At 31.8% G+C, this 27,513-nt stretch overlaps 1 protein-coding gene across 2 annotated transcripts in view; it reads left to right on the plus strand.

Moving 5' to 3' along the window:
• Nucleotides 1-297: 297 nt before the first annotated feature.
• LOC143233847 (uncharacterized) overlaps nucleotides 298-27,513 on the plus strand; it is a 52,167-nt gene continuing 24,951 nt past the window's right edge. The window contains exons 1-2 of one of the 2 annotated variants that reach the window (XR_013018352.1): nucleotides 298-435; nucleotides 13,938-14,047. The gene's annotated coding sequence lies outside the window, so the exon portion shown is untranslated. Of the gene's footprint in view, nucleotides 436-13,937; nucleotides 14,048-27,513 lie in introns of those variants that run through there. The other variant, XR_013018351.1, reaches the window with a different exon arrangement.

Here is a 27,513-nt window from a genome sequence, read left to right on the forward strand (position 1 = left end):
ATGGTAGACAGCATTTACAGGCCAAGGTTAGATACTGAATATATTTACATGTTCTATACTTAAGGATTAATAAACATAAACCGTGGCTGAAAATCTAATTATTGTTGTTGTTTTTTAAACCATTCACTTTCTGGCCACGAGACGTCATGCCTAAACGTAATTCACAAACGTCTTTAATAGTTACCCATATTTCAGCCAATCACATCTCTTAGGACAGCAACAGAGTTGATGTTTTGAGCAATCTCCGCCTCTCCACACACTGTGCTCTTCACATAAACGTTCCTGAAGTTCATCACTATAAAGACGAGAAACGCAACTGTTGCTCTCCCACAGTCTGCAGGTTTACTAGCGAAGTTCAGAAGTACAAGGCCTATAGCACATCGTTGGCCAGTTCGAGATCCGTTCATTTTGTCAGGTTTGACATCGTCAAACAAGGTATGTTAACGCACAGAATAAAAAAGAAAAACGTTTGTGGAGTATTATAAAAGTAACAAATATAAATATAAAATTATTTCATACGAACCATAATTCGCATTTCTAGTATAAATCAAATGCATTTATTAATATAGCAGGTATAATCTTAATCTTCAGGCCTAATCAACGCAGTTAGCTGATTAAACTAAAGTTAGTGTTTAAATGAGCGCTACGTAAAGAAAACAAAAATCTCTTACGTGCACATTATGTTATAACCTGATACTTATAACGAAAGAAAACAGAGACAGTTAAGTTGTAAGATGTTTACATCTCAGATAAAGTGTTAAACAATCAGAATAATTTTATTTGTTAAGATCAGCAAAATATATTAATATGAATTACAAGACACAACGTTACTTGAAGACTTAGTTCTTGAAAGACTAACTGGAAATGTGCAAGCTTCAAAGGCACAAGTCCATACAGCATCTGCCTTATATATATATATATAACTGCTGATTACTTTAAAGCATACAACCATATTTATTGTTAAATGTCAAATTCAATTCCGTTGAAAATTTTGTTTTATATTATTTTGTGTTCGTGCTTTGAGGCCCCTCTCTTCGTACTTTAGTTAAGGAAACTATTAAAGAACTTTAAAAGTTGCAACGTTAATCAAGCAACTCTAGTTTAAATACTGAGATCAGAAAATTGTCAAATACATTATGGTTTTACGTCACGTGAAACAAACTGTAAATATGCTAAACTACGATATTTCTATGGCATACCTATGAATCATATTAATTAAGGTTGATATAATTATTTTTAACTTAGCTTAAGTTTTTATGTGTGTGTTATGGTAAACCTACGTCCTGAGCTTATTTATATTTATTTTATTAACTCAAAACTAAAATGCTGGTTCACTGAAAATATTCTAAAATTGCCGAAAGTTGTTTAGAGAGCATATTAATCGTCAAAAGTTCGAATTGCCAACATTTGTTTAAGGAACATGTTAAAATAGCCAGGAGTTGTATATAAAACATGTTAATTGCCAAGAGTTATTTAGGAAACAAGTTAGAATTGCCAAACGTTATTTAGTAAATATGTTAAAATTGTCAGTAGTTGTTTACTAAACATGTTAAAATTGTAATTGTTAAGTGTTTTTAGGCGACATTTTACAATTAACAAGATAGGTTTATATTAAACATGTTATAATTACTAAGATTTGTTTCTGGAACGTGTTATGATTTCCAAGAACTGTTTAAAGAAAGTTATTGAAATTCTCAGAAATGTCACATTATTTGACAACTTTTTGTTTTAATTGCTTTCTTTATTGTGTATGTTAATATTTCTAAATATTAAAATGTAGAAACCCGAAGTTTTAAGTACAGAATATTGATTACTGTATTTTTCAGTTAAACCATTATACTATACTTGTTAGAATCTGTTTCGCCTGTGTAACTATTATGTTTTAAAATACCTGAAAATATCATCTTTCTATTTCATCATTTTTCAAAATATCACACAACATTTTGTCATCAAGCTTACACCTTCTGGAACTATCATGACACTAAAAGTTTTGGTTCAAACAAAAACGTGGTCGTATAACATCCACTGTTAAGAAGTGTCATAGTTTGGTTATGATTAATTCAATGGCTAAATCTAATGAATTAGCTAAAATGTGAGGTTGTATATCAAATACCTAATTAACAACTCTTTAGAATTTTTAGGCCTGGCATGGCCTGGCGCCTTAAGGCGTGCGCTTCGTAATCTGAGGGTCGTGTGTTCGCGCCCGAGTCGCGCCAAACATGCTCGCCCTCCCAGCCGTGGGGGCGTTATAATGTGACGGTCAATCCCACTATTCGTTGGTAAAAGAGTAGCCCAAGAGTTGGCGGTGGGTGGTGATGACTAGCCGCCTTCCCTCTACTCTTACACTACTAAATTAGGAACGGCTAGCACAGATAGCCCTCGAGTAGCTTTGTGCGAAATTCCAAAAACAAAACAAACAAACAAACCCTGTCGATTTACACTGCTAAATGAGGGATGGCTAGCGCAAACAGTCCTCGTGTAACTTTGTGCGAAACTTCAAAACAAACCTTAGACTTTTCTAACTCCTCCATTCAAAGATGTGTCTAGTTGAATTTAAAAACCAAACCAATGAAAAAAGTTTTTTTCTTTATTTCGGTTATTGTTCATGACCCCCATCTTATAATTCTGGCCAGTCGTCACTGACTTCGTTTCTAAAATAATTTACTATGTATGTTTGATTTTTGAATCACATATTTTAATAATTTGGTTTGGGTATTTTCGAATATTCACGCTATTTCCGCTAGTTTTCTCTAATTTTGAACTCACAGATTAAAGAAATGGTAGACAATTAATAACAACCTGGTTCTGGCAATCCACGTTCTGGTACAGTAGTTACTAGGTTTCAAATTTTAAGAAGTCCAAAAAAATGGAAATTTTAAATTACTTTTTTTTAAAGTGTTTGTGGTCACAGTACCTAATGGAACAACGTAACTTTGAAACTGTTAATGCAAATTTTTGGGTTATATTCCTTGTGACAGACAGACCGTAGATATGTCACTGTAAGCACAAACTGCTTTCTCTTTCTGAGAGAAATAAAATTTCCAATATTCTGATCAAAACAATGATTAAGTATCATAAAAAGCGCAGATTCTGTTTATTTATAGCTTTAGATGAAGCTCGTTAATTATTGTATTTTAAGATCTGACCGTCTGGATTCCATCCTGCTATACCGTGAGATCAGAGATTAATAAAAAAAATTGGCCACTTAATCCTATTTCTCAAACATGAGTATTTTGAAGCATGAACTAACAGGTTTATTAGTGAAACTTATGGAACACTTTATTCATAAAGAGCATACTATAAAATATAGTTTGTTTGTTTTTTATTTTACAGCGAAGTACGAGATCTAAAAGGTTATAAAGAAATGTATTCTGTGCTTGTTTGGACAACATATTTTTATATAAGACCATTTTTTTAAAGGAGAGATTGCAGCTGGCGAAAAAATTAACTTCTGAATATGAAATTGAGGTGGTGAAATTTTCCAGTACAGTTTTTCAACAGCTTTTGAAAGTTGTCTCCATTGGGCCCATATTAGCTTCATCTTTAGTTGATTCATTATTGTGCTACATGGAAACAATGGTTAGAGGAAGATTTAAAAAATTTGAAACCTGTATACTATTGTAGGTATATAGATGATATTTTTATTATCCTGTATGAAAAAGAATGGACAAAACAGTTGTGTAAATATATGAATATTAAACATATTAATATAAAGTTGTCGTCAGAACATCAAAAAAAATCAACAGCCTGCTTTCTTGGATGTTTCCGCCATAACAACAAAAAGAAAATGAAATGTAAAGCTTTCCATATATTTGTTTGTTTGTTTTGGAATTTCGCACAAAGCTACTCGAGGGCTATCTGTGCTAGCCGTCCCTAATTTAGCAGTGTAAGACTAGAGGGAAGGTAGCTAGTCATCACTACCCACCGCCAACTCTTGGGCTACTCTTTTACCAACGAATAGTGGGATTGACCGTCACATTATAACGCCCCCACGGCTGAAAGAGCGAGCATGATTGGCGCGATGGGGATGCTCAGATTACGAGTCGCATGCCTTAACACGCTTGGCCATGCCGGGCCCTTTCCATATGAAGACAATCATTGGACAGTCTTTCAATTTTCGTAATTTTATCCCAAATAAGTACAAATATAATATTGTGAAAATATTAGTCCATGGAGCTTATAAAGTGACAAATACTTTCAATAAGAAAGTGAAGAATGTAATATGTGATTTGGAAAAGAATGATTTCTTTTTTAAAAGACCGACAAATTCGTTGTTTAAGAACATAGTTAGAAAAAGTTCTAATGTCAAAACAACAGATCGTAAATGTGCCAAAATTATCGACAATAATGGTACTGCCCTTCACGTGTTTATTAGTAAGAAAACAGTTACAGAATCTCTTTCACCTAGACCTAAGAGTTATTTTAAAATCTGAAATTCGATTGAATTTTTTTAAAATATAAAGATAAGGTTCCTGTAAAAAACCCTCTAACGTTGGTTATGAATTTACTTGTCCTAATTGTAACGCTAGCTATATAGGAATTACCACTAGATTGTAATTCTCACGAGAGTTCGAGAACATGTAGATTTAGTCAGTAACAACACATCGAGTACCAAAGAACATATGCGAAGTTGCAATGGAAGTAAGGAATGGCCTTTTAAACACTACCGCAAGAAGCAACAAACAAGCAATCTACTTATCAAAGAAACTATATTAATCCAGGTGTTAAACCTGAAATTAATGAAATTGGTTCTGCTATGAAATGCTTACAAATTTGGAGACACCTGTCAAAAAATGGTGACGTCGATGAAAAAGACGTGTATTTAGCCCTGTGAACTCTAAATTGTAGAAACTTTTGGCAACATCCATCTAGAAATTACAAAACAAAAAATTGAAATCGATAAAAAATTTTAATCTGATATAAAGATAGAAAATGAGTTTTCTTTAAGACAGGACTGGGCCTAGCTTATTGATGAAAATAATGATCCATGTACTGAGGACTCATGGTTCAAAATTTTTTGCTGTTGAGCGTGCTACGTTGAGCTTTAAACATGTTATAAAAAAACAGTCAGCCCTATTATTTGATTCACACAACAGGTTGGACAAAGCCATTGTGGCGGCAGATGCTGCTAGCTGAATGTCTTTCCTATTGTCATTCAGGTTGGAAAATCCCAAGCCCACTTATAAAGTAAAAGGTTTTTAAAGAAAACATTAAAGATTAGCTTTGATCACTATTGTAGATAGGTATACTACTAAACCTGACACCTGTTCTACAAATTAGATTTATTAAACTGATGAAGACACACCTGAATATTTGCTCTCTCAGTTATTTTAAATATTCGTGCTTTCAATCACTTTTTGAAAATTCTAGTTATATGTTTCTACACCTTTTAAAAATCTTTGCTTCTAGAAAGCATTCTATGATTTGGGTGTTTTATGTATGAATTCATTTATACAACATACAGATTCTGTCAACAAATAACTGGAAAGGAGAACATCCTGTTCGTTGGGTGATACTCAACAGTTGCTGTATTTGCAAAATTTATATATGAAAGAAAAATACTGTTACTATCTTTAAGCCATGAATACGCTATTAAAGTTACAGTTTCATCTTAATACTTAATCAATTCTGAATAACTCAAGAGTTAGCGATGGGTGATGCAGAATAATTTCCTTCTATCTAGTCTATCAGTTCGAAGTTAGGTAAGGCTCTGCATAAATATATCTTTCTGTAGCTTTTTGTTAATATTCTGAAATAACAAAGAAAGCGATAGAAATAAAATTAAGTTTTCCCTTATTTTTGTGGAATTCATTACTAAGGAACTCGTAATATTACCATGTACTCTGGGTTTATTCCTATCGTAAGTGATAAAGGTTTGGATTTGCTGTGGATTTTTAAGCACATACGTAAGTCTCCGATATACATTTTAGAAATGCGTTTATAACAATTTTATTGTATCGAAAGAACTTTTAATGTTTTTTTTTAGTACCTCTGCAGTGTTAACACGACTGTGTGTAGTCTGGAAATTAAAACATCTGCAATGTTGACAAGATTGTATATAATACTTCAGTTAATACTTGTGCAATGTTGACAAGAATGTACATGGTCTGTATGTTAATACCTGTGCAGTATTGACTAGATTGTATAAAGTCGCAGTACTGATAAAATTGTATAAAGTGTCTGCGCCAATTTATAGTGTACTATACGTTAATACCTTCGTAATGCTTTACACACTAGTAATACAAGGGTTCTTCTGTTGTTAGCGCCGCTATCAATGTCTTATGCTTCTTTGAAAACATTTCCACGAGAAATTAATGCTAATGAACAGATTAGTATTTCCATAAATATTAACACTGACTGTTTAATGGTTTCGTCGTTAAAGGCTTCTTTTATATTCTGTGTTTTTAAGTAATTACCCAAGACAACATATACAGCCTCTCAATCAAATACATGGAAGGAGAGGATGACATTACAGTAATTATTAGTTTTTTATGCATGCCCAAAGAGACAATTTTAGTTATATGAAACTGTTTCGAAAAAAATTCTATCACAGACACGGAGGAATGTAATATCTAAAAACAAGAAATTTCTTCCTTTTTGTAATCTAATTCACATTATTACTGAGAAATTTGAGCTATTATATGATCTATATGCACAGTTTTGTAAGAGTTTTATGTACGGATAAATTAATTAACAAATAGTTGGACTTATAATTTGTTATAAAGATGAGACAAATGAAAGAATTCGATTCTTCCAATTTTTTCTGTAAATATATATAGTACTGATATAATAAATTTGCAAACCTGTCTATAATTTACTAAATCCATTGATAGAGGTATTTTGTTTTCTACACCAGCACTACATTTTCAAAATAATATTGATACACATAAATGATATTCTGATAACTTAACATTTTCAGCTACTTGTAACTTGAAATCATACTCAAAACAGATTTTTAAAACATACGAACCTATGCAACTAGTTATTTTCACACGATCTACTATCTTCAAACCATTCTACTTAAAGATGTATTTTTAGTGTCATTTTTGTTTTATTTGTAATATTTAGAGTAATTAGATATTTAGTTATTAACAATAACCAACTGAAAGAATGGTTTTACCACTATTATAGGGTGAAATGGGAATCTTGACCTATTATTTTAGAGTGAAATATGAATTTTTTTCAATAGTAAAAATCGAAGACTAGAGTCAAGGCTAAGAGATATTTTATAGATATAGTTGCTGCAAATAGAAAAGAAATAATCGTTCAAAATAACATAAAGGCGATATCTGATAACGTAAACTGACCAAATTCATTATAATATGACAATTCGATTTGAAAATCACTATTACAAAACAACAAGCTTTATATGGATTAGAGCATGTGTTCAACTTTCTGCGGAATGTGGTGTACATTTATCTTTAAACAGAACTGATAAAATTGTATAAAGTGTCTGCGTCAATTTATAGTGTACATATTCTATACGTCAATACCTTCGCGTTGCCTTATACACTAGTAATATAAGGGCTCTTCTGTTGTTAGCGCCAGTGCTTATAAAAAGATGTTTCTGTAATCCAGGTCAGGTGTTTCCAGTAAAAAATACAATAAGCGTTTTAAAACACTTTCAGTTTTTATGAACTTTGGAAATCTAATAAGACCTTTGATATGACTAAAGTTTAAAATTAAAAAAATTATATTTATTCCATTTAAGTATGCATTTGTGTTCTCAAGTACCCATTCAACACTAGGTTTTAAATAATTGAATATAAGATGTATTTGTTTAAGCTGTTATTTCTTCATAAGTGAGTTGATATTGATAGTTTCATTATTTAATTTTTTAAAGTATTTTTATAGAACATATTAATAGTGAATTAAATCGTGATCTATTTGTAGACTTTCATTTTAAAATTATAATTCATATTAAGAGTCAGTGTAATAAACTTGTATAAAAATTTAATATGATAAAAGTTGTAAAGACAATTTTTTTAAATGCATCTGTGAAATATACGCTTTCTTAGCGTTAGGTTAGAGATGTACTTTATAAAATTTAAATATATGCTTGCTCAATAGTGAAGCACGTGGGTTTTTGAAAATCCTTTCTTTATCTTGAAAACAAAAAAATAATCTTTACGACTTAACTCAGTCATAGATACTATTATAAAATGTAAACTACTTAATTGTAAAACAAATAACTCTAACAAGCTCACAACCCAAGGAGTGAGGATTACTTTGACAATATATATTACTTCTTTTTTTTCATGGCTATGATTTTCTGACTTTTATACCGTATACTTACAAGCGGCTTAAACAATGTCTGCACGTCTTTATCGTTTTGATTCATACATAAACAACGTCTGTACTTCTGTCATAGTTTCAGTGTGTTTAATTAATCTTCCCACTTCAATCAGTTGCCGCGCATATTTAAACAATATCTGTTCTTTTGTCATAGTTACAGTGAATAGTTAAGCAATGCCTGCATTTCAATCATAGTCTTAGTGTGTTTAAACAATGTCTGTACTTCTATAACTTGTATTCTATACTTAAACAAATTCTGTATTTCTGTCGTGGTTTGAGTGAATAGTTAAACAATATTTGCACTTCTGTCATTTTTTCAGTTCAAACTTGGACAAAGGGTGCTCTTTATCACAGTAGTAATGATTAGTTGAACAATGTCTGTACTTCTATTGGTGGCAGTAAATAGATAAACAATGTCTTTATTTTTATCAATTGCAGTGAGTAGTTAAACAATGCTTGTATTCCAACAGTTGTATTGAAAAGTTAAACGATATCTACACTTCAGTCACATCTTACTACAACACACGTTATTGATTGTTGGCGTAATAATTCTAACGGTATTGTTTTCAATGTGATACATTTTATTATACGAATTCTTTTCGTAAAATCTGTTTGATTTTTACTTTTGAGGTTTATTTCAAAATGTGTTTATATTATATTTGTTCTGAACATACTCTACTAAATGTTGTTCTGTTTATTAATTTAATACTCATATGTTAAATATCTCGAAAAATGCTTAAAATACATAGTTATGTTTTATACCTTAAACGAAGTTTAAAGTTTGTCCAATTTTGTTAATTGCATAAGTCTAATTATGAAACTGTGGAAGCTCTTTGCTTTTTCCCGCCTCCCAAGGACAAGCGATAAAGTTGAGCGTTTATATGATATATATCGTGTTTAGATACCTGTAATTTTCAATGGGTAGGCTCCCCGCTAGTATCGCGGTAAGTCTGTGAATTTTAAACGCTAAAATCAGGGATTCTATTCTTCTCGGTGGGTTCAGCAGATAGCCCGATGTAGCTGTGCTATAAGAAAACAAACAATGTGCAGGTACAGACTGTGAAGTTTTGCTCTTAAACATCAAACAACACACTTTGCATCTTGGTTTATGAATATGTGAAAATTACAAAGACATTTAAAAATTAAACCCAGTTTTCTTTTACTTTAGCGTATTTATACACTTCCAATACAGTGTGAACATGATTTTTTTTACTTTATTTTCCAGCTAACTATTAATTTGTAACTGTTTTAGTTAACTCTCATGCATTTAGAATCTCGGTTTATTAAGCGAAATACAATGTGACATTTCAATTTAATCAAAACTCTATAGTTTAAGAAATGGATTCATCTTGCAAAAAACTAATTATCCTTTGTCTTTATATAATGACTACAATGAAGACAACAACGTAAACATGAAATGCTTTCTCGTGTGCACTTGTTATAATATAAATGCAGATAACAGATTTGCTGTTGTACATTAATTTTAGTGCCTACACTTGTTTCTGTATTTTTTTTTGCGTGTGACGTATATTTTTGACTGTGTAACTCAAAAGTCCAGCTTATTCTCGAAATTTGCAGAAGATTCTTTAGCGTAAGGATCAACATGTATTATATGTGTTTGTAATACCAGTGATTGACAGTATTGTCGCTAAGCAAACTTTGATGAATGTACTAGAGACTCGTATGATTTGTATAAAAAGGAAACAGCCGCAGGCGAGAGATTATTATTGGACAGTTACAGTAAGTACGCTATAGGCCTCAGAAGCGCCTCTTAAACGGAAAACTACAAAATTTGACCAGAAACTTTATAAATTTCGAACATTACAAAGCGTTTAACTTAAATTAATTTATTCGGATGCTATTATATCTTCGCTGGAAGAAGTCAAATTCTACCTGGTTTGGGGCTAGCCAAGAAAAGACATCGTTAGTTTAGGCGAGATATAATAATATCAAGTAAGAATGAATTTGCTCGTCGTAGACTTGGAACGTCTATAAAAGATTCAGTTCTAGACCAGATAGAAAACTCAGTATAGTCTGTAAGTTTGGAAAACTTTTGTATATAAACCATTATTTGTAATAATTATTAGTAATAACCGCTGTTATAAATATTGTTTGTTTTTTTCAAAAGGGAATTCTCAATACCCATAGCACTTGAAAGTTTCTAGGCAGGATTAGAATAAATTAATCTGAGACCTTTGTTTCCATTTTTATTAGTTTTGTGCACTGGCCAAACCAAACGTGAGATTTGCGTAAAAACGATCCATTTTTATCACTGACGAGAAAATCTGCTAGCCTACTCTTCAATTGAAATTCTTTTACGCAAAGTTAGAACAAGTTAATCTATGAGAACTTTGACGTGATTAAGTATGCCATAAGTCCACAACTGTAATTAGATTTCAGATCGGTCAAGAGAGACAGAGTTAAACATTTATACTTATGAAAAAAACAACAAAATTCCAGACATTCTATGAACGCTCCGCCGCGACTGAAACTAAACTACAATACATAAATTATATTCAGTAAAAATCTCCTTGTACTTTGGACGGTAAGCTGTTACTACTGTTTTGAAAGTAATGTATCTATCCTTGAAAATGTTTACATATGAAAATAATTAATATAAAAATATATATTTCGTTCATTCTTTATGAATTTCAATGTATCTCAGAACGGCTGGTATGTGTATTAACACTTTTACTGATAAAGCAATGAACAACGTTTGAACCTTCTTAGATTGTCTTCAGATTAACAGAGAGAGAGTTTGCAACTCACCTTTACCAAGCACGTATCTTAGGGACGAGAGTGTAAACGGTTACGGGATTGTAGGGGCGTTGCAGTTAGATGATACGTTATTAATTAGTATAGGTATAAAGGTGTTCCTTTATACTGATTTAATTTTTGGTTTTATTTGTTGTATAAGTAGGGCTTCTTTGATTTTGCGTTTGTTTATATTTCAAGGAAATAAAAGGATAAAATATATCTGTTGTGATTAGTTTTAACAGACAGTTAAACCAATAACTGACCGATAGACGATTAACTAATTTCAAGTAACTGTGTTCTTTGGCTACATTTTTTGTGTGTATTAGTTGAATTAAAGGTGATTATTTAAACTGACGTCAAGTGTTTTCCTTCCCTTCGATAATGTTTTTTTCTTAAAATATTCTATGTAGTTTAGCTGCCTGGGAAGCTGTCATTTGTTTCAACCTGGTAAGATAATTTAGGCAGAGAAGAAAGTTTTTCCCAAAACGTCCTTGTAAAACACATCTTCGTCTTCGATTTCAGTTTTCTTTTCATTACCACGAATAAAGTCCTGATAATCATTACTAAACAGAGAACTATTATGTTTATATATCTGCGAACTGAGTATGCTGAGGAAACAAGTTTATCAAGAATCCTCGCTTCTACTTATGTTGTAAAATAAAAAAACAATAAGAAGTTTACTAAGTGAAAACGTTTTGATTGTTCCCAGTCACTTCTCTTAAGAGAATATTTTGAAGAAAAAAGTTACATTCTCACAGTTTAGAAAAAACAATTTTTAATGTTAAATGTTTGTTTAGTCAATTATGAGAAATAAAGAAGCAACACACAAATTCAATTTTTCTAATTCCCAGTGAAGAAGAAAGGTCTACCTTTCGAAAGCGCTCGGGTTATAAGGGTTTCTATTTCAGTTTAATTTTTCTAATTTATTGTCATACGTAAGTTTTAACGTCATTAAAGTAGTTAAGAATATGTCCATTTATTAATGATTTAGATTTAAGTATGTGTTTTACAAACCATAAACCAAAATAATCTATCAATTTAATCTTGATATTAGTAAAATGTTCAATCAATAATATTTATTGAAATAATTTCGTATATGTTAAAACGTTTACAAATAGTTTGTTAAACACACAATTACAACTGCATATTTTTCTTGTTCTACATGCTGTAGCAGAATATATAACTATATTTATATTAAGTCCTTAGTTAAAGATCAATATTTCACTTTCCGAAATTATAGGAAATTATTACCATGACTCAAATTTTCTTAATTAATTTCTGTCTATCTAGATCTTTATTTGTCTGTGTGTCTAGTTATCTCTCTGTATATCAGTCTCTCTGTTCATCTGTCTTTCTATCTATCTATCCATTTATTACAGAATGTTTCAGCTATAAATTATCAAAAATAATTTCTTATATTGTAATTTTTTGATAAATTAAGGAATTTCTATTGAGAAAGATTTTTCACCTTGTTTATTTAATATCGATGTTTTAGCAACTACTTTGCTTTCCAGTAATCACAAGACAAACAGAAGTGAAATTTAACAACTAATTTTATAGTCTAATATTCCACTGTCAATTAAAAACACGAAACGTTTCTGTGTTATTTAGCAACCAGACTAGAAGTTCACTCATATTTCTTTGTTTTTTAATGCCCTTAATTGCAGCATATATTGCTTTGTTGGAAATTCTAATTCCCTAATCTTATTGCATCGTTAATGATCTAAGTTTATAGATATTTTGCTTTGGAAATAGGGCCTGGCATGGCCTTGCGCGTTAAGGCGTGCTCTTCGTAATGTGAGGGTCGCGGGTTCGCGCCCGAGTCGTGCCAAACATGCTCGCCCTCCCAGCTGTGGGGGCGTTATAATGTGACGGTCAATCCCACTATTCGTTGGTAAAAGAGTAGCCCAAGAGTTGGCGGTGGGTGGTGATGACTAGCTGCCTTCCCTCTAGTCTTACACTGCTAAATTAGGGACGGCTAGCACAGATAGCCCTCGAGTATCTTTGTGCGAAATTCCAAAAACAGCAACAGCAGCTTTGGAAATAATTTTTACACACGTTTCCGTAAAACGATCAGTTTCTATAACTGGCTTAAGAAATGCCAAACAATGGCAAAACGCAGTTCTCATACATGCCGTTCAACTATGGTTTTATATCCAATGTAATTATCACTTGATTTGTTGATTTGGGTATTAAAAATTGTTTTAATATAACGTAGTCATTACTCTAATTGGTCATTAATTTTATGTACATAAAGAACATTTATTGAGATAGATATTTTCGTATCTTTGCAGTTCATTTCATTTCACTCCACTATCGGCTGCGATTGTCAAAAAAAAAAAGACAGCCTTCTCTAAAGTTATATGTTTAAAAATCAATGTTTTTATCACTATAGGGTACCTTCTCTTCTTAAGGAATGTTTTCAAGTGCACGTTTATAATCTGAAGTCACGTTAGATATACAACTTCATTTGATTGATCCAATTCTCTTGGATATTTTTGTGTCAATAAATTTAACAAGTCAGAAATTCATACTGTTATCTTTTAAGTTTACATTAAGGTCTATTATGAATAAATCGAACTACAAGGGTCTTATTATTTGGTATAATTTGTATCATTAATTCTATAGCTCTGCAAGATCTGTGGATGATATGTCCATCTGTGTCAATGAACTAAATTAATCTTCTTGTAAAGTTCAACAGTTTGCAAAAAAAACAACAAAAAAACAGTGCGACCATCATTCATATAATAAGCTAGTTGTATTTTATAATTTTCTTTTAATCATGTTGATTTAACTTCGATTTTGCTGTTGCAGGATGGAAAATTATATTGTTTGTTATGGAATAAGTCTATTATCTTATTACTGTAGTTATATTCTGTCACTAGAGGCCCGGCATGGCCAGATGGGTTAAGACGTTCGACTCGTAATCTGAGGGTTGCTGATTCGAATTCCGGTCGTACCAATCGTTGGTAAAAGAGTAGCCCAAGAGTTGGCGGTAGGTGGTGATGACTAGCTGCCTTTCACCTAGTCTTACACTGCTAAATTTAACTTATTCTAAAAGTTTTAGTATATGTGTGTTAATGCAAGAAAAACGAAGAAGTATTTTGAGTTCCTAATGTGTTAAAAAAGGAAATTATAGTAGATACATGAAATATCATTTGATGTCTCATAGATCCTCTTGCTAATCGTTATCGAGTGATTTGAAATATTGTAAAGATACTCTTGGTTTGTTTGTTTTTGAATCTCGCGCAAAGCTACACGAGGGTTATCTTTGCTAGCTGGCCCTAATTTAGCAGTGTAAGACTAGAAGGAAGGCAGCTAGTCATCACCACCCACCGCCAACTCTTGGGCTACTCTTTTACCAAGAAATATTGAGATTGGCCGTCACATTATAACGCCCCACGGCTGAAAGGGCGAGAATGTTTGCTATGACGGGGATTCGAATCCGCGACTCTCAGATTACGAATCAAACACTTTATCCACCTGGCCATGCCGGTCCGAGATTTTCGTGGATTCCTCGTTTAGTTTTATTAGAGTAACTTTCGATATGGTGTTTTCGTAGTTTTTATTATTCATTTCTACGGTGGAACAGCGGAAAGTTTACATATTTACAACAATCACCTTTGGGGTTCGATTCTTCACAGCGAACATACCACATTGTTTTTGCTTTGTTCTAAAACAAACAACCATCCACAAAATCGAAGTGATTTTAAATATCATACATCGTTTGATGATTTGTTTATTTAGTTCTGTTGGAATAATTTTCAATATAAAATGAGATGCGAATATTTGCTTGGAATATTATTCGTTGCACAAATTTCTTTGTATTATAACTACTCTTCATAAAATGACTGGATAACAAACCTTCAAGTAAATAGAAAATAATTCCACAGTTTAGAGGGTTTGTGTTTGTTTTCTTATAGCAAAGCCACACCGGGCTATCTGCTGAATCCATCGCGGTTTAGAGGGAAGTATTGTTTTATTTGCACACATTCCATTACGTTTGGCCCGGCATGGCCAGGTGGTTAAGGCACTCGACTAGTAATCCGAGGGTCACGGATTCGAATTTCCGTTACACCAAACTTGCTCGCCCTTTCAACCACGGGGCATTATAAAGTGACGGTCAATCCCACTATCTCTTGGTAAAAGAATACTCCAAGAGTTGGCGGTGGGTGGTGATGACTAACTGCCTTCCCTCTAGTTTTACCCTGCTAAATTAGGGACGGCTAGCACAGATAGCCCTCGTGTAGCTTTGCGCGAAATTAAAAAGCAATCAAACAATCAATTAATCCATTACGTTTAATTGTTTCTGTAAGAAGGTTAAGTAAATTTTAACGAATTTAAACATTAACTTATAAGATATTTTTTTCATATATTGGGAAATTTTAATAATAGTTATCTTTGTGTACGCCAAAAATTGTAGATATTTGAAAATAGTATTTTTCTGACAATTTTATTTGTAAAAAGAAATTAAATTAACATTTACCCTTTTAGATAAATTAATTATGTGAAAGTTTAACTATAAAACAGTGATTTGTTACAGACAATACAGCGATGCGGAAACCTTAAAACGTTCGTCTGAAGGATCTTTCTATAGTGTTTACGGATATACAACGCTAAAATCAGCGGTTCGATTCTCCGCGGCGGATTCAGCGGATGGTCCGATGTGGCCCGTTATAAGAAAACATACACACGTTTCTATAAAGCATTAAAATATTTTACAAATGGCTTGATAAAAAATAAGGCGTTTAACCAATTGTACCAGCTAGAAATCCGGATTAGACTGTCTTCTGCAAATATCCGCAACAAAAAGAGCTTAATACACAGTTAATTTAGGAAGACTTAAGTTAACATGTAAAGAGTAGAAACTGTCAAGCGTTAGGTTCTAATAGCTCATGACGATATTAATAAAGAATACATAATTATAATGTCTTTGATCTCACGAAACTAAATTTAATAAGTAAGGATTATTTTATGGAAACAAAACATTGTAAATCAAAGCTGTGTACTGTAACACAAAATAAGAACATAATTTTTTTACAGCTATCTTGCGTTTCTAACCTTGCTTTCTGCATGATTTTCACCACATAAATATTTCCATCTTTCATCTGAAAGAGGTAGAACAGACTATTAGAAAGGGTCATCTACATTTGATTTTGGCTGTGAAAGCGTTTATTAGTTATTTCAAAATTTCTGAAAGCAGATGTTTGAAACATTTTCCATGAAAAACATTTCATATCATGTTAATGATATTGAAGACAAGGATGCTAACATGAAAACAAGTGAATGTTTTTTCGAAAGAACATCAAAGAAACAATAAACATATTGAATTAAGTATCTGGAAAATTAAAGTATATTTTAACAGAATCACACATACAAACAAAATTACATGTCATCCTATGAGATTTCAAAATTTTCTAAAAACGAAATGAAACTGATAATTTACAACTTTACTGAATATCTTTTGAACTTGATTATTAGACATGTATCCTTACTTTAAATCACTACAGAGTGTTTAATTGAAATAAACGGTTTTTCTTCTTGAGGTGATGTATAATATATACTGAAAATTAATTAATGCTTCAAAATACTAAGCTATATATCCTTTTTATAAAAGTCGGTATCAGAAATTACTTAATTTGGGAAATAAATACATATCAAAAGTGTTCAGTCGTCTTGTACTTCAAGCGTCCCACAAACACATGCCATATGTATATAAATCCCACTATTTCGTGGTAAAATAATAAATCAAAAGTTGGCAGCGGGAGGTGATGACTGGCTGCCTTCCCTCTAGTCTTACACTAAATTAATTAACTTGTTATTTATTCCATAGAAGCGCCTGTTTGGTAGTCAGCTAAGTGGAAACGCATTGAAATTACAACTACTGCGATATTTTGAGAATGAGAAATTGTATATAATATATAAAACTATAAAAAAATGTATGTATGCATATATAGATAGGCTTATATATTCTGTTAAAGCTAGAAAGCTTTTATTAATGTATTTAAGAAACATGTTAGTTAAGTTATTTTCTATAGTTTTTGTTTTCTATAACCACAGTAATTAACTAAACTGTCCAAAAATAAGAGAAAGAAGAATAATTTAATCGAACTCACCAACGTATGTTACATGTGGTTTACTTAGTTTGAGGAAAAACAAAGATAGTATAGTGACATACTATCAAATAGATATGGCTCAATGAGATGTCTGCGGTTTCCTACCGCTCACAGTCAGGTTTCGATACTCGTGGTGGGTGTAGCAGAGGTGGCTGTTTATTATATAGCTTTTTGCTTAACAACAATAAAAACTCTTCCAACTAGGAGAGAAAATATGATTAATTTATTTAAATTACTTGTTTAAAATATGTAGAAAGGGAAATGTTTCTACCTGTCTAAATGGCTCGTTTAGAGAGTGCATCGTACTTTAACAATTCACAAAGAGAATATACAACTACTTGTTATACGAGAATAAGATATTTGATTTTTTTCTTGAAAAAAGACTTAGAGTGGTTCTGATTGAGATGTTTAAAACTGTTATAGATCTTATGTGTTATCTTTTTTCGTGTTGGTGAGAATGGTAGAAGCAGATAATACAAATATATTTTGTTTCATGTTAGGAATAATCTTCAGTTTCTTATATATTATGATTTATCCTAAACGAGCATACAATTTATTATGTTATGATTTTAGATTGTGGTTTCTTATAGCAAAGTACCAGTGGACTATACGCTTTGTCTACGGAAGAGAATCGAACCATCAACTTTAGCATTCTAAATCATTAGACTTACCACTGTCCCAACGAGTGACACGGTTTAAAATAGCTAGAAACTGACTTAAATTGTAATTTAAATTTGGAAGTTAATTAAATTTAGAGATGTATCAAATGTATGATGTTTGTCAATAAGATTGATGTAACAGTTTTATTTCTTAATATAAATATATTTTATCATACAAACAATAATATAATTTATAATAGCGATCATTACAGAAAATGATTTATATACAAAAGTGTTACAATCTTACAAACAATGGCTGGGTTTAAGTGTTTTATTTTATTCTAACGTTTAACTAAGTGGATGGATGGGACAGGTTAGATGGACAAAAAGATCGTTGATTTGATCTTAAATTGTATGTATGTAAAAAAGATTAGAAAACAAAAAGAGCTTACATATTTTAAATACTATAAACGATTCAGTTAAGAAATTTGAAAAGAAAATAGGTAAAATGCTTTAATAACTCTTTTGTTCGAGTCTGTAATTTATGAACATAATTTCAAAGCTAATTTTTAAAATCTCCTTGAATTTGTAATTAGTATGATTATTATTTATTTTGCTCGGATTTTACTTTTTTAAAACAACATTTGTGATGGTGTAACATCAACACGACAAAAATTTAGAGCTGTTAAACACTGTTAGCTAATGTTGTACACATATTTTAACTATTTTATCACAAAGTACGTAAATTTTGCATGAAAAAGTCTCAAAACATTAATAACGGAATAAGCTTACACGTAGATATTTGAGAGATGTGCGTCTTTATACGTCAGATAGGACTAGAGGTCTGAATAATAAGGGCAAATCGTTTATTGCATAAAATATTTGATCGAACAAAATAAAGGTGTGAATTTCCGCAAATTAATGTTAGTATATTAATTAAGATTATTGATACGTAACACTTACAACAAAATATACACAACTAAATTATAGAAGGCTTTGTAATGAAGAAAAAAAACTGATATAGAGATTATAAAAAATAACCGCTTGAATCTGGTAAGGTCAATGTATGTATATGTCTTAGTTAAGACTGCCTTGTGTTTGTGTGTTTTCCTTAAAGCAAAGCTACATCAGGCTATCTACTGAGCCCACCGAACCCCTGATTTTAGCGTTGTAAATCCGTATACTTACCGCTGTACTAGCGGGAGCTAAGACTGCCTTTAAGAAAATGGCTCACATATTGTTAACAACACTGTGTCTGAATGAGTCTGTTTTTTAGGTGTGCAGAGTTATTTACATAGTATAAAAGAGTTGGATTTTATTCCAGTTTAGAGTTGCTAAGAACATATGTTTTTATGAATATTAGTCTCTGAGTGTTGTAACTTTACTATATTAATCCATAACTTTTAGTAACATTTTGAAATTCCGTAACATATGGTTGACATCTGTCGTCAAAGTTCCCAGCAAATCGAAAAATACAGTATTTGTCATTAGGAAAAGTGTAAGAATACTGTTTGTGACCGACTGATGGAAACATGATTAAGCAGTCTGCCAAGTACAAAATTAACTGTACCACGTGAAAGATATTATTAAAGCCACCTCAAGGCAATTGATATGCAGCCCAAAACAAATCATCTCAGGTACCGACATGAGAGCATGGCTTCAGTAGTATTTTTCTCTCAAATTATGGACGATTAATAAGCAAAAGCATGTTGTGGGGTTTCATCTGTTGCATTTTACAGTTTTTTTGTATCTTTGATGGAACAAAATTATGAATGAATCTACATGACACTCTTAGTGCTATTTCTATTGTTCCAACAGTGCATGATGTTTGAATTTTTGAAATGTTTTGGGGAATATTCTCATATCTGAGAGTTTCTCTATCCACTCATGCGAACGTATTAACTTGAAAGTTTTGTTGGCCATGCTCATTTTACTTTGCTATATTTTAATAAAGTGAATGATGAAAGCTTTTCAGATAATAAAACATCAATGGACCGTGCTAGTTCTGTATGAAAACGGTTTCAAGAACTTAACAGTAAATCCAGTCATCTTCTTTGGTCAGCACAATCACCAGAATGATCAACTATGAGGTAATCTTAACCATCAAAATCATTACTCTAATTCTCTGTCAACCTCTGTGACACGATACAGACCATACTTATTCGTGAAAACTGATGCAATGAAACAAATATGTTTTAGCATATTTTGGATACTATACCACTGCAACTTTAATGCAAAATGCAAAGACTAAATATCCTTATTGACACTGTAAAATAAAGTAATATTTTCAGCATTCATTTCAAGGTATAATTACGCTTTCTGAATCTTTTAAGTTTATCAGCAACACGAGAGACTCATGATCCACTCAAATAGTAGACGTTTTACTATAAGAAAAATAGCAACAATGTTTGACAAATACAATTTCATGCAAGTCCTTCAGTGTAGTACAATATTGAAATTCGAGAGCTGTTAGCATATATTGTGTCTGTAAGAAACTGATCCAATCCAATTTAACTGATGTCAGGATAAACTAGCAATGTCAGTGATTTGACCAAAGCAGCTTTAAGAAATGGAATGTTGCTCACACTTAAACATCCACTTAAAATATGTATCAACCTTAGTCAAAGGAGACAGTGACGTGGTTTGCTTTGAGAAGCTGGTCACAAACCATTCAAAGCATGTTGTTAAAATATAGAAAGCTTCAGTCCCCTCATTTAGTGTCAGACTTAAACCAGTCCTTGATCATTGCAATCTTTATATGATTAGTGGGCACTCCACTTCTTTGTGGATTAATTTACACTTCGTGTGGTTTAAACTTTAAATCTGATTATTATTTTCAGTCTTCTAACGGAGTTTGAGCCATGCGATCAAAACTAAATTATCATACAAATAGATGAAACATCTTTCCTTTGCTGTCTTTTAAGTTTAAGCTAAATAAGCTTTTCGAATTGATAAACGTGTTACACAAACCGAATGTCTACATAAAGAATTTAAACACTATTTTCATTTGCTGAAACTTGCCTTAAGCCTACTTCCATTGTCCAATTTGTCTTGCTAATAGTTATAAGCCAGCTCAGGCATAATAAACTCATGAGCATGCATACATACATCCGTTTGTTAAAAAGTAAATACATTAATGTGTATTATAACAATGGCACACAGAAAATCCGTAGACAACCTACGAGTTCAGTTATCAGCTATGATAATATTGTTCTATCCCATTCTTCAATATCCTCTCCATTTTAGCTATGGCAACAGCACTGGTTTTAAAGAAATTTGTGTAATTGTTGATTTATCGAACGTGTGCTACCTGTTCCTGCATAATTGTTGTACTGTCATTTTGTGCCTGTCAATAACATTTTTAACTGTACCTGAATATTTCGATTCTCTAGTTTTAGTAAAGTTTGTAAATATTGACCACAGAAGGAGACAATTTCTGAGACTTCATAGAATTTACTGTAGAAGAGATTAAGCTATGGTTGAGTTGAGAATATAATTTGAGTGTGACAAGAACCAGGAGAAGCCGTTAGATAGAAAACAGTGTGAGTTATATACTGATTTTTAACACTGTAACAAATTTTATGAGACACCAGACAGCAACTGTAGTAAGAGTGCACACTGTCCACTGTTCTTCGGCCCAGTATATTTGGTACTGAATGTTTTTCTCCAGAATTGTAGCTCACTTGTTGTATAAGCAAAACGAGTTGAAGATTTTCACAGCAGGTCCGTCCCTCAAGTCCCAATTCCAGAACCAAGAAAAGGGATAAACACTTCTATTAGCAACAATGTCAGTATTAGTATGAAATTAAATATATACTTCTCTCATATCTAACAAAACTCATTTACCATAAAAATATCCTTTTTTACACCGAAGTTGTAGTTTTATTCTGAAGCACAGGAAGGTCAGTTAAAGTGCTTTTTTCTCCAGTATCCTCTAGAAAGTTAACCTTCCATCCTGACGTTATCATAAGCGAACACTGTGTGACACTAAGTACATAAACCAAACCAGTCATTATACCTCTGTGTGCAAGGCTGGTATCAACCTCAGTAACCACATGTGGCTTTAGAAAATCATTAGTGTACTTTTCAGGAAAAGAAAAGCTCTGATTATTCCAAGGATTCACAATATGTACCTTAATTTTCTCTATGATAACATATGGTTTTTACTAATATTGACCTGGGTTAATCAGTGAGTGTCCAAAACTTTCATAGAGAGATCATTTCTTTTTTTTAAGGATTTACAGTCCCGTCTTTGCTATCCCATTCTCTTACATAAAGAAGATTAAACTAGAGGTCAAATTCTGGTAGTCTGAGTTTCAACTTCTTAGTCTCAAGAATAGAACGAAAATATATGTATGTCTCTCAACACAGTTGATAAAAGCTTGTGGTCCAGGAGACGGCTTCTCCTGGTTCTTGTCACACTCAAATTATGTTCTCAACTCAACCATAGCTTAATCTCTTCTACAGTAAATTCTATGAGGTCTCAGAAATTGTCTCCTTCCGTGGTCAATATTTACAAACTTTACTGAAACTAGAGAATCGAAATGTACAAAGAAAAATATCCAAAATAAATTCTTCAAAAGTATTTGTTATGGTAGTGAAATGTGGTATTATGACGTAAAACTATAGCCAGCATCTAAATGGTATTATCACGTAAGAATTAAGCTCTATGAAGAAAATAGATTCAAAGGAATTATGTTGCAAGGAATGAAATTAATACAACCAGAAAGCGAAAATAACCACACAATTCTATAAAACAAACTCCCAAGTGGCACATGGTAAGTCTACAGACTTATAACACTAGAAATCGGATTTTGATGCCTATAATGAGTACAGCACAGATAGCCCATTGTGTTGCTTTGTGCTCAACCGCAAAACGAATAAACAAACAATAAAAGAATAGAAGAATCTTTATTACATATAACTAATGTGCTGGTACTTACGCTAAACTAGTCTGTTTTCTTTTTCTGACAACTGAATGGCTATTTAAACAAATGAGGCCACACTGCTTCTCAACATCAGAAGAATTGGTTTGTGCCTTCACTCCAGAAAAGAAAGCAAAATAGGATATGTGATTACTTATATCAGTGATTATTCCCTAGATATGTGCCGTAATGCCCAAATAATAGTTCATATCAATTCCTACAAACATTGCAGAGAAACAGTATGGAAACTTGTTAATGTTGATAAAATTATATTGTTTAAGTTACTACTTTGGTATGAAACCGTAACCTGAAGCGAGAATTAATGTAAGTTTAGAACTATTCACATTCTGTTCAAGAAGATGTTAACTAGTTGCAGAGCTGTTCACGAAAAATGAAAAATGAAATTCATGCTGGATAAGCATGAATAAAAATATGTTACTTTCTAATTTTTTAAAAGGTAAAACTCTACATACTGTTCATGACTTTTAACTGAAACACCGTTAATTATAATTTTAAAAAATGGAATATTTTCTAAGAGTGACAATAAACGATACTTTAGAACATATTTTTTGAGTATGTGTGCTGTTAGAGTATTAAAATATATCAATAAGATTTTCATAATTAAAATGAAGTATGATTCGAATGCATTAATAAATGATTTTATTATAACCGGTAAAAGAAATAGAACAGCCAGTAGAAATAGAATGCACACATGAAATCAAGTCAGAGTATATGGCATTGCAGAGACGTATATACTGATCGAAACGAGCCGTTTGTACTATAAAATATATTGTAGGAGTACTATGGGTACTAATGAGTGTGTAAAAGCAGATAAATATTTTTTGTGCATAAACATACATTAAACGTTATCTAAAATGACATATATAGTGCTGTGAATAATTTTAGGTTGAATATGTTGTGTGATATACAATTATCAGAAAATATTATTAAACACCGCAGAAGAATGGAAAAAACAGTATTCTTTTAGACATGCAGTCTATGTTTGTAGCTGTGTGAAGCACGAGAGTACTGTCTCGTGTATTGTTAAATTTTTCAGAATTTGTCGACTTTTGTGGATTTTTATAAATGTGTTCAAATCTCAGACAGTTTTAATAAACATTTAACGTGAGTAGCAAAACTGAACTCATGGATTTTCATGGACATTTGCATTACTAAAGCAGCGTAAACGAACTTCTAGCGTGAACATCAGTAATTAATTCATAAATGGTTTTAACATCAAAATGGTCTTAATCTGCTATTGCCAATCGCAACTATTACAATGAGTTCGATGGCACCAAATAATGTAGATTAAACTTCTTAAACATGTAATGAAATATATAAGTTAAAGTGTTTATTACAGTTTTCAAAAGTTAATATGTGTATTACTTGTAACGGATTTAATATTATTTTAATACCTATGTTTGTTTCAGTTTGATGCATGTGTATTGTACAAGTTCCGCCTGTTCTCTAAATTTGTAGAAGATTCCTGAGAGTAAGAATCAACAATATATGTTTTACGAACGCACTATCGTGTCTTCGAACTGAACTTTCGGGAACCTCCTAAAAGTTTATAAATCGACGTGCCAAGAGACAACAGAATATTGTTGGTCTGCTTCAGTCAATATCAGAATCTATAATTGTGATAAACGCTTATTAAATGGAAAACTAAAAATATTTGACGAAAAACATTTATTCATTTCAAATATTACAACCCGTTTAACTTCCATGAATCAACTTCGGGGATTAGTATTTCTAGAAGACATTATATATTGTTGTCGATGAAAAACGTACGTGTTCTTCAAGTTAGCTAGCCGTCAAGAGGTGTACCTGTGTATCAACTCAGAATTAACTGTATCGGTGTGGACCTGGACTGTCGATAAAATATTCAGTTCCAGAGAAAATAGATGACTGAATATTATTTGTAGTTCGTAAAACTTTAGTACATAAATCATTATCCATAATAACAATTATTATAAATTGTATTGTTGTTTCTTTATTAACATATATTTGTATTAAGAAAGAAAATTATGTGTATCAATCCTGTTGTCAGATGTCATACATTTATACACATCGACATTCAATTAACTTCTAAATTCAGTTTGAAATTTCCGGTGATTTGAAATTGTAATACGGAACATAATAAATCGGAGACTCGTCCGGGATAAATTATTATTTGTAACATACCATTTATAATAGTCGGATTGTGAACTATGTACAAAAAACTTAAGAAAAGATACTTTTTCATGTAAGGACATATTTTTTTTCATTAAAAATTATGAATTTAACCCTAAAAACATGAATTGATCGTACAGAAATTGTTATATTTGATGGCAACTTTGGACAAGAGGAAATCCGCTACAGAAAGTTCTCATATAAATTAATAAAAAGACTTCCCAAAAGAATACTACTTTGCTATAGACTATTTCTTTTTGGTTTTTATTTCCGCTGTAGGAATGTTTTTTTTAACATAGTCATAACATCTAGGACAGTCTCCGCACTTAATAAAAAAATACTCTTCAACCTGCTAATAATTAAACTATCAAAGACAATGAAAGAGTTTTTAGTGAGAGGAATGATGTATCGTATTCTTATTATATTATATTTAAAATATGTACATTAGCAAATCATGCGAAAACCACAGCCAATGTAAAGTTACAGTGGAACAGTAAGAGTCAGAACTATATTTTGTTTTTTAGCGTTAAGTAGCGTAATGCTATCGAGAAAGAGGCATGTTCTATCTCCTTTCCATGCAAAAGTTTAATACAAGTGAGCAGATTGGACACTTAGTATTTCCAAATCGGGAAGTTCCTTTTACTTAATGCCATTGGAAAACAAAGGATTATGGATCACTTTCGACTACCAGAACCTTCTATAAACAGATCTGCAACAAACTGTACCCCAGCGGTGTGGCGTCTTGTAATAGGTTAAAGTCCACAAATACAAGAGTCAGAGGTAAAAGCCCTGCATGTGACCAGAGAAACAGTACGAACATCATAAATAGGAGTTCAGTCAGAAAAAGTGACACATGGCAATTTACACAATATATATTCGTTCAACTATCGCATGCTGGAGTGAAACGAGTATTTCTACTTTCCCATATGAAGACATGCTAGTCAAGTCTCCAGACTGTGATTGAACTGTTAAAGAGGTACTAAGAAACCGTCGTCCTCATACATTAAGGAAAGCACGGATTATAGAGTGGTATGATTTGGACGTGACAGCTCGACAACTGGAACTTTATAAAATAAAAAGGACAATCCCACATGGATAATTTTAAGATGCAGAATTGTCAAATAGAGCATGGCTGGACATGGCGGCGTGAATTAATGTACTCAAATATTGTATTATTTCTGCCTAACAGATTATTTTAGCTCTGTTTAACTTTATTATAATGTTTGTGGACATACTCTATTTCTGATCGCTTTAAATTCAACAAGAATCTCATCATGGCTGCATCCATTCATTTCCAGCAAACATCACACCTTTCAACTTTGCAATTGCAACCAAGTTATATTGTTCGAAAGTTCTAACACAAAATTATCATTCCAAAGCAATGTTTGTGTTTTATTTTATTACTAGATATTGTGATGGCCAAGAAAGCCACTAATTTGTACGATCTGCTTCTGATTATAGGATTAAATTATCGTAAAAGTTAACACCATTCTTTACAAGAAGAATTTCTTTAAAACTGTCCATGTAAACTTTGCCACATTTTATCCTGTGACATTTTATGTATGTATTAAACTATGAAATAAATAGCTTTGTTAAAAATATAATGAACATAATGACTAAAACTTCCGATTATGTCATTGGTATGCGCAAAAATTAAAATAAATGTGAAATATAGGTATATTATGTAATATATTTAGTTTTTAACCATACACCCTTAACAACAATAGATTATGGCAACGAAGGTATTTTTTCAGTGTATATGCTCATTGTGGAAATAGGTTAATGTTATGCTTATTGCTACGTATTATAATTTACCTCGAAAGAATTTCCGATTTATTATGTTACGTACGTTAGGTATTTCGATTTCAAATAGCCGAAAAGTTTAATTTGAATATATAATTAATTAAATGTCGATATGTATAAAATAAATTTATGATATTTGCCAAGATTGATGCACACAATTTTCTTTCTTATCACATATATTTTAATATACAAGCACGAATACAACTTTTAATAGCTGGCATTACAAATAGTTGCAAATAATGATTTGTATACAACCTGTTTTGAACTAAATATTTTATCGACGGTTCATGATGGGCGCATTAATTTTATATATATTCAAAAACGGCTCGTTTTTGCATATTTATTTCTCTATAAGTGGGTTTTCTCTACATCACTGAGCATTAATTCTATGTTGATATCGGTACAGTTCACTTGAGCAGTGAGCTATCTCTCGCTGCTTACACATAAGTTTCTTACATTCTCATTCTCTGAAGTTAGACAGTTTATACAGTTCGAAATCTATAAACGTTCCTGTTCAAGTATTTGTAGTTTTCCGATTAGCAAGCGTTTATAGTATACTAACAAACCAACAATACAAAACTGTCTCTCCGCGTGTTGCGATGGCTACCTTTTATAATCATTAGGCGTGGTCCTCGAAAGTTCATTTGAAAACAATGTACAGCATATATTGTTGTTTCTTACACTCCAGATTATTCTACAAATTTAGAAAATAGGCGAGAATTTGACACTATAAGTTATATGCATTTCTTAATACATATTTAACTAAAACAAACATTGGTATTAAACCGATGCTGCCATTAAACGTTTAAATTTACCTGGCGTATTTCAAACAAAATTTAACAATGC

Source organism: Tachypleus tridentatus, chromosome 12, assembly GCF_004210375.1.
Source record: "Tachypleus tridentatus isolate NWPU-2018 chromosome 12, ASM421037v1, whole genome shotgun sequence".
NCBI classification, from domain to species: domain Eukaryota; kingdom Metazoa; phylum Arthropoda; class Merostomata; order Xiphosura; family Limulidae; genus Tachypleus; species Tachypleus tridentatus.